Consider the following 15,449-nt stretch of genomic DNA (forward strand, 5'->3'; position numbering starts at 1 on the left):
TTTCTCCTAGGATGCTGTTGCTGAGAAAAGGTTAACACCTAAGGCATCTGACTTTAATTTATTCATACATTCCTTCATTCAATGAGTATTTGACACTTGTAATGTCTCAAGCACTGCTCTAGGTCATGGAGATAAAAGAGTGAGCAAGCTGGAGAAACTCCTGTCCCTCATGGAGATTATGTTCTACTGAGATGTACAAGTAAACAACAACAGTGACAGTAGTAAACCATATAATTACAGGTTGTGGTTAGAGATATGAAAAAAGAAAGCAGGGTGAGAAGGGGAGAGTGTGCTGGGGTGGAAGGGTGGTCAGGAAAAGCAGAGTCGAGGTTTGATAAGAACTGAACGAGAAGAAAGCAGGCCATACAAGGATCTGGAAGATAGGCCTTCCAGGCACAGAAATAGCAGGTATAAAGGCCCTGAGGCAGGACAGCTTGGCCTGCTTGAGCAGCGAGAAGACCGTGGGTTTCAACTGCAGAGTGCCAGGGAAGAGTGGCAATAGATGAGGCTGCAGAGTTAGTCAGGGCCTTGTGGACCATGGGGAGGGGTTTCCATTTATATTGAGAAGCCTTTGACTTTTGAGCAGGCTAATGACCTAATCTCACATGTTTTAAAATTACCATTTGTTCTGAGTGGAAAAGTGGTTGGAATGGGGCAAGAGTAGAATTGGCTGTACTAGATGGGAAGCTATTGCACTCCTCCAGGTGAGAGAAGTTGATGGCACCTCCCCTTATTCCAGAAGTCCTGTTATGGCTGTGGCCTCTTCACAACTGTGTCCCAGTCCCCAGGCCCTCCAAACACACCTGCAGAAGCACTCAGGTGGGGCAGACAAAGGAGAGGAGGAAGTCCACCTTATTGTGGATGATGAACTGCCCTGGGTGGATGTTGGGCAGGGCCAGACTGCCAGCGTTTCCCAGGCATCCACAAAGGCCGCACGGAGATCAGTAAAGGCAGCTTGGAGGGGCTGGTTCACCTGGAGGGTGAACCAGTCACTGCTGTACATGGACTGGTCGCTGATATTGGCCAGTTTGATGACCACAGGAGTGTCGGTTCCTGGGCCAGAAGCACAGCCACGGCTGCCTGGGTCCTTGCCAGTCATTGCACAAAGATGGATGGAGGGGAAGTGGTGCAGTGGGTGCACTGTCATGGAGTGGAGGCCTCTGGCCAGGCCCCCCAGCTCCTGGGCCATGGTGTGCAGGGAGGCTACTGGGGTGTGGAGGGGCCAGCTAGTGCAGCAGTATGCCCTGAGTGGTCTTCACGGCTGTCAGGGGCCTCAGCTGATATGTGGCATGTGGATCCACCAGGTTCAGGGCTGTGGGGAGGCTGAGAGAAGAGGAGATCGGTTATTTAGAGCTATGCACTCTCAACATGTACAAACAAAAATTCCAGTTTTGACTTACTTCCCAGAACATAGGTATTCTGCCCATGACTCAGGCCTTGTCATCTGGAACAATACATCCCTTTGGCCACACTGATTGTCTCCCGGATGGACAGGTCGTCTAAGTTAGTCCAGTTTTGGTAATCTTAGGGTTTTTGCTGGAGCTAGTGGAAAAAAGCATAGTTCTTTCCTGCAAGACTGACATGGGATGATGGGTCATATTGCCACCTTGGAAGAGCCACTGCTACTGGGGCCACCAAATGGAGACCAGGAATGAAGCTAAACAGAAGGGGGCAGAAGTGAGTAGTTGAGAGAAACAGACCTGATGACCAGATTGGGCACTGAAAGCCAGATCCACTCCTTAACTCTTTAGTCACTTGGGCCAATTAACTCCTTTCCTGCCTAAGCTGCTTTGACAGTCACTTAGAACAAGAAGAGTTGAATGGATGCAAACACTGGAGGAAATGATCCATTACAAGGAGGCAGTGAGGATGCTGTGGAGAAGGGTTGATAACAGGGAAAGCAGTGCTTAAGATATTAGGAGACTGGGCTCAGAGCGACTGTCCTCTTAGAAGTTCCTTTCAAGCTTCTTTTTTGGAAAACTCTTAGGGAAACTTGAGCTGTATGATTAGATTCCTCTACTCACAAATATTCAATGGCTCCACATGGCCTGTAGAATAACCCAAACTCTCACCCAGTCCTCTTCAAGGCAGACTCTCCACTCCAGTTTGGCTGGACTGCCTGCTGCCTTCCAGACACGCCTGCATCCTCCTTCAGATACTCCCACCACTGCCAAAGTGTGGAGTTCCCCACCATGTGGATCTGAGCAGCCAGCCAGGCAGCCCAGGATGCTGTCAACAGTGGAGGAGGAGCATCTGGAGCAGGACAGTGAGCACCACAGATTTCAGTGATAGAAGCCAGAGAGTTTTGAGACCAGCTCAGAGCTGCATGGGAGCCATGGGGACAGGGCTATAGGAAAGGGAAAAATGGAACAGCTAAATTAATAAAAAGAACTAACATTTTTTGAGTGTTTACTCTGTGCCAGGTGCATGTACTTTAACCATCCTCTTATATTAGATGGGGAAATTAAGTGAGGTGAGCTGATAAATGTCAGAGCATGCATGTGAATGCAGGCTTCCAGACTCCACTGCCCATCCCTTAACCACTGCAGGGAGAGGCTAATCTCAGTTATGGACAGAACCCTCCAGGTGGGCTAACCTCCACCCCTAACTATCCCAGATGCACTCACTCAAGTTGCTGCTTCTCTTGGCTGCCATCTGGCTGTGGATCAGAGAAAGGCTCTGAAGGAGAGCTTTGTCACATTCCTGAAGAGACAAGTGTCTGTGACAAGAATGAAGATGATGAGGGCTGGTGGTCAGTGTGCTCTGCTTCAGTAGTGTGGGTTCAGGGGCTTAGTGGTGTGGGTTCAGGGGTTCAGATCCTGGGCATGGACCTACACCACTTGTCAGCCATACTGTGGTGGTGACCCCCATGTAAAGTGGAGGAAGATTGGCACAGATGTTAGTTCAGGGTTAATCATTGTTATGCAAAAAAAAAAAAAGAGGAAGATTGACAACTGATGTTAGCCCAGGGCTAAGCTTCCTCAGCAAAAAAAAAAAAAAAAAAAAAGTCAATGAATGAATGGTGTATCAATTAGCTTTTATTGTGTTACAAACCACTGCAAATCCTAGTGGCTTAAAAACACAAATATTTATTATTTATTACAATTCTGTGGTTCATCTGGATTGTCTTGGTGAGAGCTGAATGGTCCATAACGGCCTCACCCATGCATCAGGTGCCTCAGCTGGAATTGGTGGAATGGCTGGGGCTGCTCTCCACATGGTTTCTCAACCTCCAGTAGGCCAGCTTGGGCTTGTTCACATGGTGGCAGAGGTGCTCCCAGTGTTAGAGCAGGAGCTACAAAGCCACTTGAGGTCTAGGCTCAGAAATTGCACAATATCCCTTACCTCACATTCTGTTGGTCAGAGGAAGTCGTAAGGCCAGCCCACACTCAGGGATAAGGAAACGGCCTCTACCTCTTGACAGAAGGAGCTCCAAAAGTTCTGTGGCCATTTTCGTTGTTGCAATCTACCCTAATGGCTGTTCATGAGTTGGTGATGCTGAAAGTTCACCATCTCCAATTTTAGGTAGGTCTTAAATGCAATCTTTTTATGCCTTCTCCCATGTCCCAAAGCAGTCCTGTCAATCACACCACACCATTCCCTCCTCAGCCCCAGAAGAGAGCAGCACTTCTGACTTCACAGAGAAAGCAAAGACCATTGTCTCAGCCTTCTCTGCTTAAGACACCTTACCAGAAAACTCATCAGTATCTGCACCCAGGCTGTACTCCAGAAGAGGAGCAGTCCCCCACTCTCCTACCAGACATTTTCTTTATATCCTCGCTGATTCCTTTTCAGCATTTTCCATTCTCTGGCTCGCTCAGTCTGGCTCCGACCCTGACCACTCCACTGAAAGGGCTCTGGATGAAGTTGCTCATGAACGTCATAATTGCCAACTCCACAGGACACTTAGTGCTCATTTTACTTCACTGCCCAGCAGACTTGACATTCCGTCTTGAAACTTACATGCCCCCTTGGCTTCCTTGACCATACCCTACTCTGTTCTGCACTTACTGCCCACTTCCCTCTCAGTCCATACTGGGGGCTCTTCTTTCTCCTCATGCACCTTAAATAAAAATTTTTGTTGTTGATTGGTCATAAGAACATCTATAAAATAAAATGTATGGAGAACCATAATGCAACAGACCACCCAATTTAAGAAAAATATATTGTCATTACTTTGAAGTCTCCTTACTTTTTTCTCCAATCCTATTCCTTTCCTGGTCCCTCAGAAGCAACCACTATCTTGACTGGGATGTTTATCATTTTCTTGAATTTTTTTGTGGTCTTACCATATGTATTTGCATTTCTACACAAGGATTGTTTTTGTATGTTTTTGAACTTAAAATAAATGAAATCGTATTGTAAATATTCTTCTACAACTTGCTTTTTTTCACTCAATATTATGATCCTGAGGTTTGTTCATTTATTATTTTCGCATGCGTAGTATTCACTTTCATGAGTAATGACAGTGTTGGGAAAACTGGATATCCACATGCAAAAGAGTGAAATTGGACTCATCTTACCATACACAAAAATTAACTTGAAATGGATTAAAGACTTAAATGTAAGACCTGAAACTGTAAAACTTCTAGAAGTAAGCATAGGGAAAAAGTTCCTTGACACTGGTCTTGGTCGTGATTTTTTGGATATGACACCAAAAGCAAAGGCAACAAAAGCAGAAATAAATAAGTGAGACTACATCAAACTAGAAAGCTTCTGTACAGCAGATGAATCAATCAACAAAATGAAAAGGTAACCTGTGGAATGGGTGAAAACATTTGCAAGCCATGTATCTCATGAGCACTTAATATCCCAAATTTATAAAGAACTCATACAACTCAATAGCGAAAAGTCCAAAAAATGCAATTTAAAAATTGGCAAAGGACATGAATAGACGTTTTTCCAAAGAAAACATACAAATGGCCCAGGTTCATGGAAAGTTGCTCAACATCACTGATCATCATGGAAATGCAATCAAAACCACAATGAGATATCACTTCACACCTGTTAGGATGGTTATTATCAAAAAGACGAGAGGTAACTAGTGTTGGAGAGAATATGGAGAAAAGGGAACACTTGTACACTGCTTGTGGGAATGTAAATTGGTACACCCATTATGGAAACAGTATGAAGTTTCCTCAAAAAGTTAAAAATAGAGCTACCATATGATCCAGTAATCCCACTTATGGGTATATATCCAAAGGAAATGAAATCGGTATCTCAAGGAGATATCTGCACTCCCATGTTCATTTCAGCATTATTCATAGTAGCCAAGATGTGGAAACAACCTAAGTGTTCATTGACAGATGAGTGGATAATGAACATGTGAGATATATGTGTGTTTGTTTATGTGTGTGTATGTACACGTACACATGAATATTACTCAGCCTTAAAAAGAAAATCCTGCCATCTGTGACAACGTGGATGAACCTGGAGGACATTATGCTAAGTGAAATAAGCCAGACACAGAAAGACAAATACTGTATGATCTCATTTATATGTGGAATCTGAAAAGTCGAATTCATAGAACCAGAGAGTAAAATGGTTACTTCCAGGGGCCGAGGAATGGAGGAAATGAGGAGATGTTAGCGAAAGGGTACAAATTTTCAGTTATGAGTAATTTATGGGGATCTAATGTACAGCATGGTGATTATAGTTAATAATACTTTATCCAGACTTGAAATTTGCTAAGAGAGTAGATCTTTGTTCTTGCCACACACACAAAAATGTAACTATGTGGGGTGATGAATAGGATAATTAGCTTGATTGTGGTAATCATTTCACAATGCATACATATATTAAGTCATTATGTTGTACACCTTAAGAAATCACGTTGGGGGCTGGCCCCATGCCCGAGTGGTTACATTCGCGTGCTCCACTTTGGGGGCCCAGGGTTTCGCTGGTTTGGATCCCGAGTGCGGACATGGCACCACTCATCAAGCCATGCTGAAACAGCATCCCACATAGCACAACTAGAAGGACCCACACTAAAGATATACAACTATGTACCAGGGGTGCTTTGGGGAGAAGAAGGAAAAATAAGAAAAAATCTTAAAAAAAAAGAAATCATGTTGTGCAACCCAAATATACACAACTTTCATTTGTCAATCATGCCTGGGGGAAAAAAGAATAAAAAAACAAACACAAGTCAGAGTTTATTTAATATTAGGTATTGAAATAACAAATTCAACTCAAAGCTGCTAACAAGAGCAAAAGACTAAAAGAAGAAATTGGAAAGAAGAAGGCCAAACAGTAACCTATGGGAAAGATGGTTGTAAGGCCCCAAAGAATGTAAAGAACAGATAATGGATCTAAGTCATAAACATGTTTTGTTCTGGGTAAGTTATCTCTATTAATACTAACACCTTATGGTTAATCGAAATGTGACACAAACGAGATCCCTTGTTCATTAATTTGGTATTGAATTTTCTATTAATTTGGTACTGGATTCAGAGGTTACCAAACTGGCATGAAAGAATCCCAGGCAATAGTGGGATTCTCCAAGGAAAATTAGTATTTGCTTCTGCCAAAAATCTAGGCCAATAAGTTCCTAGACCCTGTTAAACTAACACAGCCTGAGATTTTCCAGACCACTCTGATTTGTGAATTTGGGCTACACATCCACCTGAGGGCTGGCTCGTGGGTATCAATTCTCTAGGAAGACATTTTTCTAACCACTCTGGACCATGGTCCGTCCACGACAGTCAGGTTCTTTGCTGTCTTCTGGTTAGGTGTAGGGTGGTGGTTTCTAGGTCACACAGTTTGAAAGAGTAGAATTTGGAGACTCTGGCTTTATGCCGGTGTGCCGTCTCCTGTAGGACTACCCACATTGTCCAAGGCTCCCCACATTGTCTCCTGCTCTTGGCTTCCTGAACACCCATCTCAAGTTTGCTGAGTTTGGTAAATGCCCCCAAAGGGGAAAGCAAGCTTCAGTGGTCTATTACCACTCTGGTCTCTAGGTTCCCAGTCTCACTAAGTTTTTGCCTTGTGATAATTCCTTTAAAATTTGACAGGTTATTAATACATTTAAAGATATGAAAAATATTTTTTTCAAAAAATGTTTTTGGAGTTATAGAAGTATAATTTGCATACAGTAAAATTTACTCTTTTTAGTGTCATAACTACATATTTTGACAGTCACATGTAGTCATGTAACTGCAAATACAATCAAGGTATAAAACATTTCCATGACCCCAAAAACTTCCCTCATGATCCTTTGTAGTCATTTCTCCCCCTCCATCTCCAGCCCCCCAGCAACCACTTGATCTGTTTCCTTTTAAAAGAATTTTACCTTTTCCAGAATGTCATATAAATAGAATCATAGAAAATGTGGTCTTTTGAGTTTAGCTTCTTTTCACTTAGCACAATATGTTTAAGATTCATCCATGTTGTTACATCTAAAAGTGATCTGTTCCTTTTTATCGCTGAGTAGTTTTCCATTGTAAGGATGTATCAGTTTGTTTATATTGGGGTTGTATTTGAAGGATATTTGGGTCATTCCCAGTTTTGAGTGATTATGAATAAAGTCACTATAAACACTCATGCACAGGCTTTTATGTATGAGCATAGTTTTCATGTCTTTGGTGCAAGTACCCAGGAGTGTGATTCCTGGGTTGTATAGTAAGTGTACATTTAATTTTATAAAAACTGCCAAACTGTTTCAGAATGGCTGTACCATTTTGCATTCCCATCGACAATGTTTGAGAATTCCAGTTACTCCACATCCTCGCCAGCATTGGTTTGTCAGAAAAGTCGTTTTTACTGGGTATAGAACTCTGGGTTGGTACCTTTCTCTTTCAGCACTTTAAAGATGTTATTCCTTTTTCTTCTAGCTTCTGACCTGAAGCTGTAATTCTGTTGTAATTCATATCTTTGTTCCCTCCTTATGTAAGGTGTCGTATTTTTCTTATGGCTATCTTCAAGATTTTTCTCTTTCTCTTTGGTTTTCATTGGTCTAAGTATGATGTGTTTAGGTGTATATGTGTGTTTGTGTTATATGTGTTATTATTGGAGTTTACTAAGCTTCTTGGATCTGTGGGTTAATAGTTTTTATTTTTGGAAATTTTTTAGCCATTGTCTCTTCAAATACTTCTGCACTGCTCTTCTCTCTCTTTTCCTTCTGGGATTCCAATTACCTGTATGTTAGACCTTTGATTATTGACCACAGCTCTTGTATGTTCTGTTCTCTCTCTCCTCTTGTATTTCAGTTATGCTACTTTTTTAGGGACCTATCTTCAATTTCCTGGAAATACTCTTTGAAATCTACTGCGGCATCCTGCTTTCATTAGATTCTCTAAAAAGTCCCAACTGCCTTGTTGGAGTGGACCAGTGGCACTTGCACCTGGGCCTGAGCAGCCCAGAGCTGGGAGAAGGACAACAGGTATGTGCCATTCTCCAGATCCGAGACATCCCCAGGGATCCCTGCCTGCAGGTCAGGTCCCAGCACCTGTACCCAAAACAGATCCCCACTGTGGATCTTGGGTCTGTCCTGGTGGTGTCTGGTCACAAGTACGGCCTCCAGGTAGCCTCCCAGGGCATTGCTGCCCTGGGCAGGACCTCTCAGGTGTTAGGTGGAGGTCTGGGGGCTGGTGGAGGTCCGAAGTTTACCCTTATCTCCCAGAGTCAGAGGCCAGTAAAGAAGATGGGTCAAGTCTGAGAGCTCTTGGGGGAGACAATTCAAGAGAGAGGCAGGTTCTGTGGATTTGGAGAGAGATTTAGAGAAAGAGTGAGGTCCTGGGGGCTGGTGGATAGTACTGTCAGGCTAGGACAACTTGCAATAGAGGATCTGTGCATAGATAAAGAAGAATCTATCAGTGGTTTGTGTTTCCCTCACTTTTTTCTGGGAAGGAGATTTTGCCTTACCAAAGCTAGTCCCCCTACCAGGTAGGACCCAGAAGTCCTGTCCTGCCTGCACAGGCTGTCTGTCACTCATCAGCCTTGTGTCTGAGTCACCACCTCATTGATTTGAAGGTAATAGCTGTTCTTTATGGGGTTTGTTTGTTTGTCTTTGGCTGAGGAAGATTTGCCCTGAGCTAACATCCGCTGCCAATCTTCCTCTTTTTGTATGGGAGCTGCTGCCACATTATGACCACTGACAGACAAAGGGTGTAGGTCTACACTTGGGAACTGAACCCAGGCTGCTGAAGCAGAGTGAGTTGAACTAAACCACTAGGCCACTGGGACTGGCCCATAGCTGTTCTTTATGAAGGAAAAATTTATGTCCATAGGTTTTTTCTGGATAAAAGAAAGAAAAATAACAATGGTATCATCTCTACCTTCTTATAAGAATGGCCTTCTTGCTTTCCAATATCTCCCTCTCACCTGCAAAAAACAATAACAAAAAGATAACAAGAAAAAGTCATTTGGGGAAATTGAGAAACCCAATTCTAAAAATGCGTGGATCAAAGAAGAAATACAAATGGATATTAGATAACATTATGATCACATGGTAACTTGGGGGAATGCAGTTAAAGCAGTGCTTAGAGGAAATTTTGTAGTCTTAATGCTTCTATTTGAAAAGGAGAAAGGCTGAAATGGACTGAGCTGTATATCTATTTCAAAATGTTAGGGAAAAAAGGGCAAAATAATCCACAGGAAATGGAAAGAAGTAAATAACAAATACAAAATGAGCAATTTCATAGAAAACAAACATAAAATAGAAAGGATAGACAAAGCCAAAATGTGGCTCTTTGAAAAGACTCACACAATTAACAAACTTCTGACAAGATTTATCAAGAAAAAAATAAAGAAAGCAGGAGTGGGCCAATGTCAGAAATGAGAAAGGAGACATAACTGTAGCTGGTGCAGATATAAAAAAACATAATGTCTGTGGCAATAAATTTCAATATTTAAACAAAGTAGACAAATTTCTAGATAACTGTGCCCAAACTGACTCACAATGAAGTAGAAAACCTATTATAACCAGTAAAAAAAAAAATGAACCAGTAGTCATTTCCCACAGGAAAAACTATAGGCTCACTTGGCTTCACTGGTCAGTGCCATCTAAAATTTAAGAAACAAGTAATTCCAAAATTGCAAACATCTCCCAGAGATGAGAAAAAAGATGGGTAAACTCCCCAAGTCCTGTTATAAGGCTGGCATTGCCCTGGTGAAATCTAACAGGGATATTATGAAATAGGAAAATTACAGGATACCTTTCCTTATGATCATAGATGCACAAATTCTAAACAAAATATTAGGAAACTAAATTTAGCAATGTATAGAAAGATAGCGCATCCCGACTAGGTCGAGTTTATCTCAGAAATGCAAGCTTGCTCTTATATTAGAGAAATAGCTTGTGTTGTTCATATCTTCTATAGTTATGTGGATTTTTTTGTCTATTTAATTTAATAATTAAGAGAAGGATATTAAAAATAACCACTATGGTAGTGGACTTATAAATTATTCCCTGTCATTCTAAAAATTTTTTGCTTTTTAAATTTGGATGCTATTTTATTAATGCATTCTTTAGAATTGTAATATACCCTCAGTGAAGTGAATTTTTATTATTTTGTAATGACCTACACTATTCCTAGTGGTTCCTTTTGTCTTAAAGTCAATTTTTTCTTGTATTGCTATAGTTAAGTCAGATTTATTTGGTTGCAGTCTGCCTGACATATTTTTTCTTTCTTTTACTCCAGGCTTTCCCTCTTTTTATGCAGTTTGTTTGTCTCTTGTAAACAAAACATAGCTCTATTCTTTTCCAAACATTTTATTATGGAATTTTCATGATATACAAATAAAGAAAGAATAATTCAATGAGCCACCATCAACGGGTTTCAATAATTATCAATTGAGGCCAATCTCAGTTCATTTATATGTCTACCCACTTCCTCTCCCTCTTCTCTATATTATTTTGAGGCAAATACCAAACATCAGATTATTTTATCCCGAAGCATGTAATATTTATATATTTTATCTGGAAGCATATATTACTTTGAAGCAAATTCCAGAAACCATATTATTTTATCTGGAAGCATTTGAGTACATATACACTGTGTGTACTTACATATACACGTGTAACAAGCATATACTTCAGTGCGCACTAAGAAAACCTTAAAAAAACATAACCACAATACCATTATCACACTTAAAGGATTTACCAATAATTCCTTAATATCGTCAAATATCTATTCACTGTTTAAATTTCTCTGATAGTTTTTTTAAAGACTGTATTTTTTAAGAGCAGTTTTAAATTTATAATAAGACTGAGAGGGAAGTACAGGGTTTCCCATATACCCCCCGCCCCCACACATGCATAGCTCCCCCTACTCATTATCAGATTCACTCACTAGAATGGTACATTTACCAAAGATGAACCCATATTGACACATCATAATCACCCAGAGACCATAGTTTACCTGAGGTTTACTCTTGGTGTTGTGCATTCCATTGGTTTGGACAAATGTATAATGATATATATCCATCATTATAATATCATATAGAGTATTGGCACTTTCCTAAAAATCCTCTGTACTCTGCCTATTCATTGCTGCTCACTGCTACCCCGTCTCCTGCAACCAGTGGTCTTTTTATTGTCTCCATAGTTTTACGTTTTCCAGAAGGTCATAAAGTTGGAATCAAACAGTATATAGCTTTCTCAGACTGGCTTCTTTCACTTAGTTATATACACTTAAGGTTCTTCCATGTCTTTTCACGGCTTAATACCTCATTTCTTTTTAGTGCTGAATAATATTCCGCTGTCTGGATGTACCACAGTTTTTCTACCCATTCACCTGCTGAAGGACATCTTGCTTGCCTCCAAGTTTTGCAAATTATGAATAAAGCTGCTATAAGTATCAGTGTGCAAGTTTTTATGTAGACATAAGCTTTAAACTCCTTTGTGTAAATACTAGGAAGTGTGATAGCTGGATCTTATGGTAAGAGTATGTTTAGTTTTATAAGAACCATCAAACTGCCTTCCAAAGTGGCTGTACCATTTTGCATTCCCACCAGCAATGAATGAGAGTTCCTGTTGCTCCACATCCTTGCCAGCATTTAGTGTTATCAGTGTTCTGGATTTTGGCCATCCTAATAGGTGTGTAGTGGTGTCTCATTGCTGTTTTACTTTGCATTTCTCTGATGACCTATGATGTGGAGCATCATTTCTTATGCTTGTTTGCCATCTTTATATCTTCTTTGAGATGTCTGTTAAAGTATTTGGTCCATTTAAAAAAAATTTTATTGAGTTAATGATAGGTTATAATCTTGTGAAATTTCAGTTGTACATTATTGTTTGTCAGTCGTGTTGTAGGTACACCCCTTCACCCTTTGTGCCCACCTCCCACCCCATCTTTCCCCTGGTCGCCACTAATCTGTTCTCTTTGTCTACATTTTTAAATTCCTCATATGAGTGGAGTCATACAGAGATTGTCCTTCTCTATCTGGCTTGCTTCACTTAACATAATTCCCTCAAGGTCCATCTATGTTGTTGCAAATAGGACGATTTTGTTCTTTTTTAAGGGTGAGTGGTATTCCATTGTATATATATACCACATATTCTTTATCCACTCATCTGTTGATGGGCACTTAGGTTGCTTCCATGTCTTGGCTGTTGTGAATAATGCTGCAATAAACATTGGGGTGCATAGGACTTTTGGGATTGCTGACTTCAAGCTCTTTGGATAAATACCCAGTAGTGGGATAGCTGGGTTGTATGGTAGTTCTATTTTCAATTTTTTGAGGAATCTCCATAGTGTTTTCCATAGTGGCTGCACCAGTTTGTATTCCCACCAGCAGTGTATGAGGGTTCCTTTCTCTCCACAACCTCTCCAACATTTGTTACCATTAGTTTTAGATATTTTTGTCATTCTAATGGGTGTAAGGCGATATCTTAGTGTAGTTTTGATTTGCATTTCCCTGATGATCAGCGATGATGAGCATCTTTTCATGTGCCTATTGGCCATGAGTATATCTTCTTTGGAGAAATGTCTGTTCATGTCTCCAGCCCATTTTTTGATCGGGTTGTTTGATTTTTTGTTGTTGACTTGTGTGAGTTCTTTATGTATTATGGGTATTAAGCCTTTCTCAGATGTATGACTTGCAAATATTTTTTCCCAGTTAGTGGGTTGTTTTTTTGTTTCAATCCTGTTTTCATTTGCCTTGAAGAAGCTCTTTAGTCAGATGAAGTCCCATTTGTTTATTCTTTCTATTGTTTCCCTTCTCTGAGAAGACATGGTGTCCAAAAAGATCCTTTTAATACTGATGTCAAAGAGTGTACTGCCTACATTTTCTTCTAGAAGCCTTATGGTTTTAAGTCTCACCTTTAGGTCTTTGATCCATTTTGAGTTTATTTTGGTGAATGGTGAAAAAGAATGGTCAATTTTCATTCTTTTACATGTGGCTTTACAGTTTTCCCAGCACCATTTGTTGAAGAGACTTTCTTTTCTCCATTGTATGTCCTCAGCTCCTTTGTCGAAGATAAGCTGTCCATAGATGTGTGGTTTTATTTCTGGGCTTTCAATTCTGTTCCATTGATCTGTGCACCTGTTTTTGTACCAGTACCATGCTGTTTTGATTACTGTAGCTTTGTAGTATGTTTTGAAGTCAGAGATTGTGTTGCCTCCCGTTTTGTTCTTTGTTCTCAGGATTGCTTTAGCAATCCGGGGTCTTTTGTTGCCCCATATGAATTTTAGGATTCTTTGTTCTAATTCTATAAAGAATGTCATTGGGATTCTGATTGGGATAGCGTTGAATCTGTAGATTGCTTTAGGTAGAATGGACATTTTAACTATGTTTATTCTTCCAATCCACATGCATGGAATGTCTTTCCACCTCTTGATGTCGTCATCCATTTCTTTCAGAAAGGCCTTGTAATTTTCTTTGTATAGGTCCTTCACTTCCTTAGTTAAATTCACCTCGAGGTATCTTATTCTTTTTGTAGCGATTGTGAATGGTATTGTGTTCTTGAGTTCTTTTTCTGTTAGTTCGTTATTAGAATATAGAAATGCTACTGATTTATGCAAATTGATTTTATACCCTGCAACTTTGCTGTAGTTGTTGATTGCTTCTAAAAGTTTTCCAATGGATTCTTTGGGGTTTTCTGTATATAAGATCATGTCGTCTGCAAACAGCGAGAGTTTCACTTCTTCCCTCCCTATTTGGATTCCTTTTATTCCTTTTTCTTGCCTGATTGCTTTGGCCAGGACCTCCAGTACTATGTTAAATAAGAGTGGTGATAGAGGGCATTCTTGTCTCGTTCCTGTTTTCAGAGGGATGGCGCTCAGTTTTTGCCCATTGAGTACGATGTTGGCTGTGGGTTTGTCATATATGGCCTTTATTATGTTGAGGTAGTTCCATTCTCTGCCCATTTTGTTCAGAGTTTTTATCATAAATGGCTGTTGGATCTTGTCAAATGCTGTCTCTGCCTCTATTGAGATGATCATGTGGTTTTTATTCCTCAGTTTATTGATGTGGTGTATCACGTTGATTGATTTGCAGATGTTGAACCATCCCTGTGTCCCTGATATGAATCCCACTTGATCATGATGTATGATTCTTTTGATGAATTGCTGAATTCTGGTTGCCAAAATTTTGTTTAGAATTTTTGCATCTATGTTCATCAGTGATATTGGCCTGTAGTTCTCTTTTTTCGTGGTGTCTTTGTCAGGCTTTGGTATCAGCATGATGCTGGCCTCATAGAACGTGTTAGGAAGTGTTCCATCCTCTCTAATTTTTTGGAATAGCTTGAAAAGGATAGGTATTAAATCCTTTCTGAAAGTTTGGTAGAATTCCCCAGGAAAGCCATCTGGTCCTGGGGTTTTATTCTTTGGGATGTTTTTGATTGCTGTTTCAATCTCTTTCCTTGTGATTGGTCTGTTCAAATTGTCTGCTTTTTCTTGAGTGAGCTTTGGGTGATTGTAGGAGTCCAAGAATTTATCCATTTCCTCTAGTTTATCCATTTCGTTGGCATATAGTTTTTCATAGTGTTCTCTTATAATTTGTCGTACCTCTGCAGAGTCTGTTGTTATTTCTCATCTTTCATTTCTGATTTTGTTTATTTGAGCTTTCTCCCTTTTTTTCTTTGTAAGTCTGGCTAGGGGTTTGTCAATTTTATTTATCTTCTCAAAGAACCAGCTCTTTGTTTCATTGATCCTTTCTACTGCCTTTTTCATTTCAATAGCATTTATTTCCGCTCTGATTTTTATTATTTCTCTCCTTCTGGTGACTTTGGGCTTTGTTTGTTCTTCTTTCTCTAATTCAGTTAGGTGTAGTTTAAGATTGCTTATTTGGGATTTTTCTTGTTTGTTAAGATGTGTCTGTATTGCAATGAATTTTCCTCTTAATACAGCTTTTGCTGTATCCCATATGAGTTGGTATGGCATGTTATCATTTTCATTTGTCTCCAGGTATTTTTTGATTTCTTCTTTAATTTCTTCAATAATCCATTGCTTGTTCAATAGTGTATTGTTTAGTCTCCACATCCTTGTGCCTTTCTCAGCTTTTTTCTT

This window comes from Equus caballus, chromosome 13, assembly GCF_041296265.1.
Source record: "Equus caballus isolate H_3958 breed thoroughbred chromosome 13, TB-T2T, whole genome shotgun sequence".
NCBI lineage: Eukaryota > Metazoa > Chordata > Mammalia > Perissodactyla > Equidae > Equus > Equus caballus.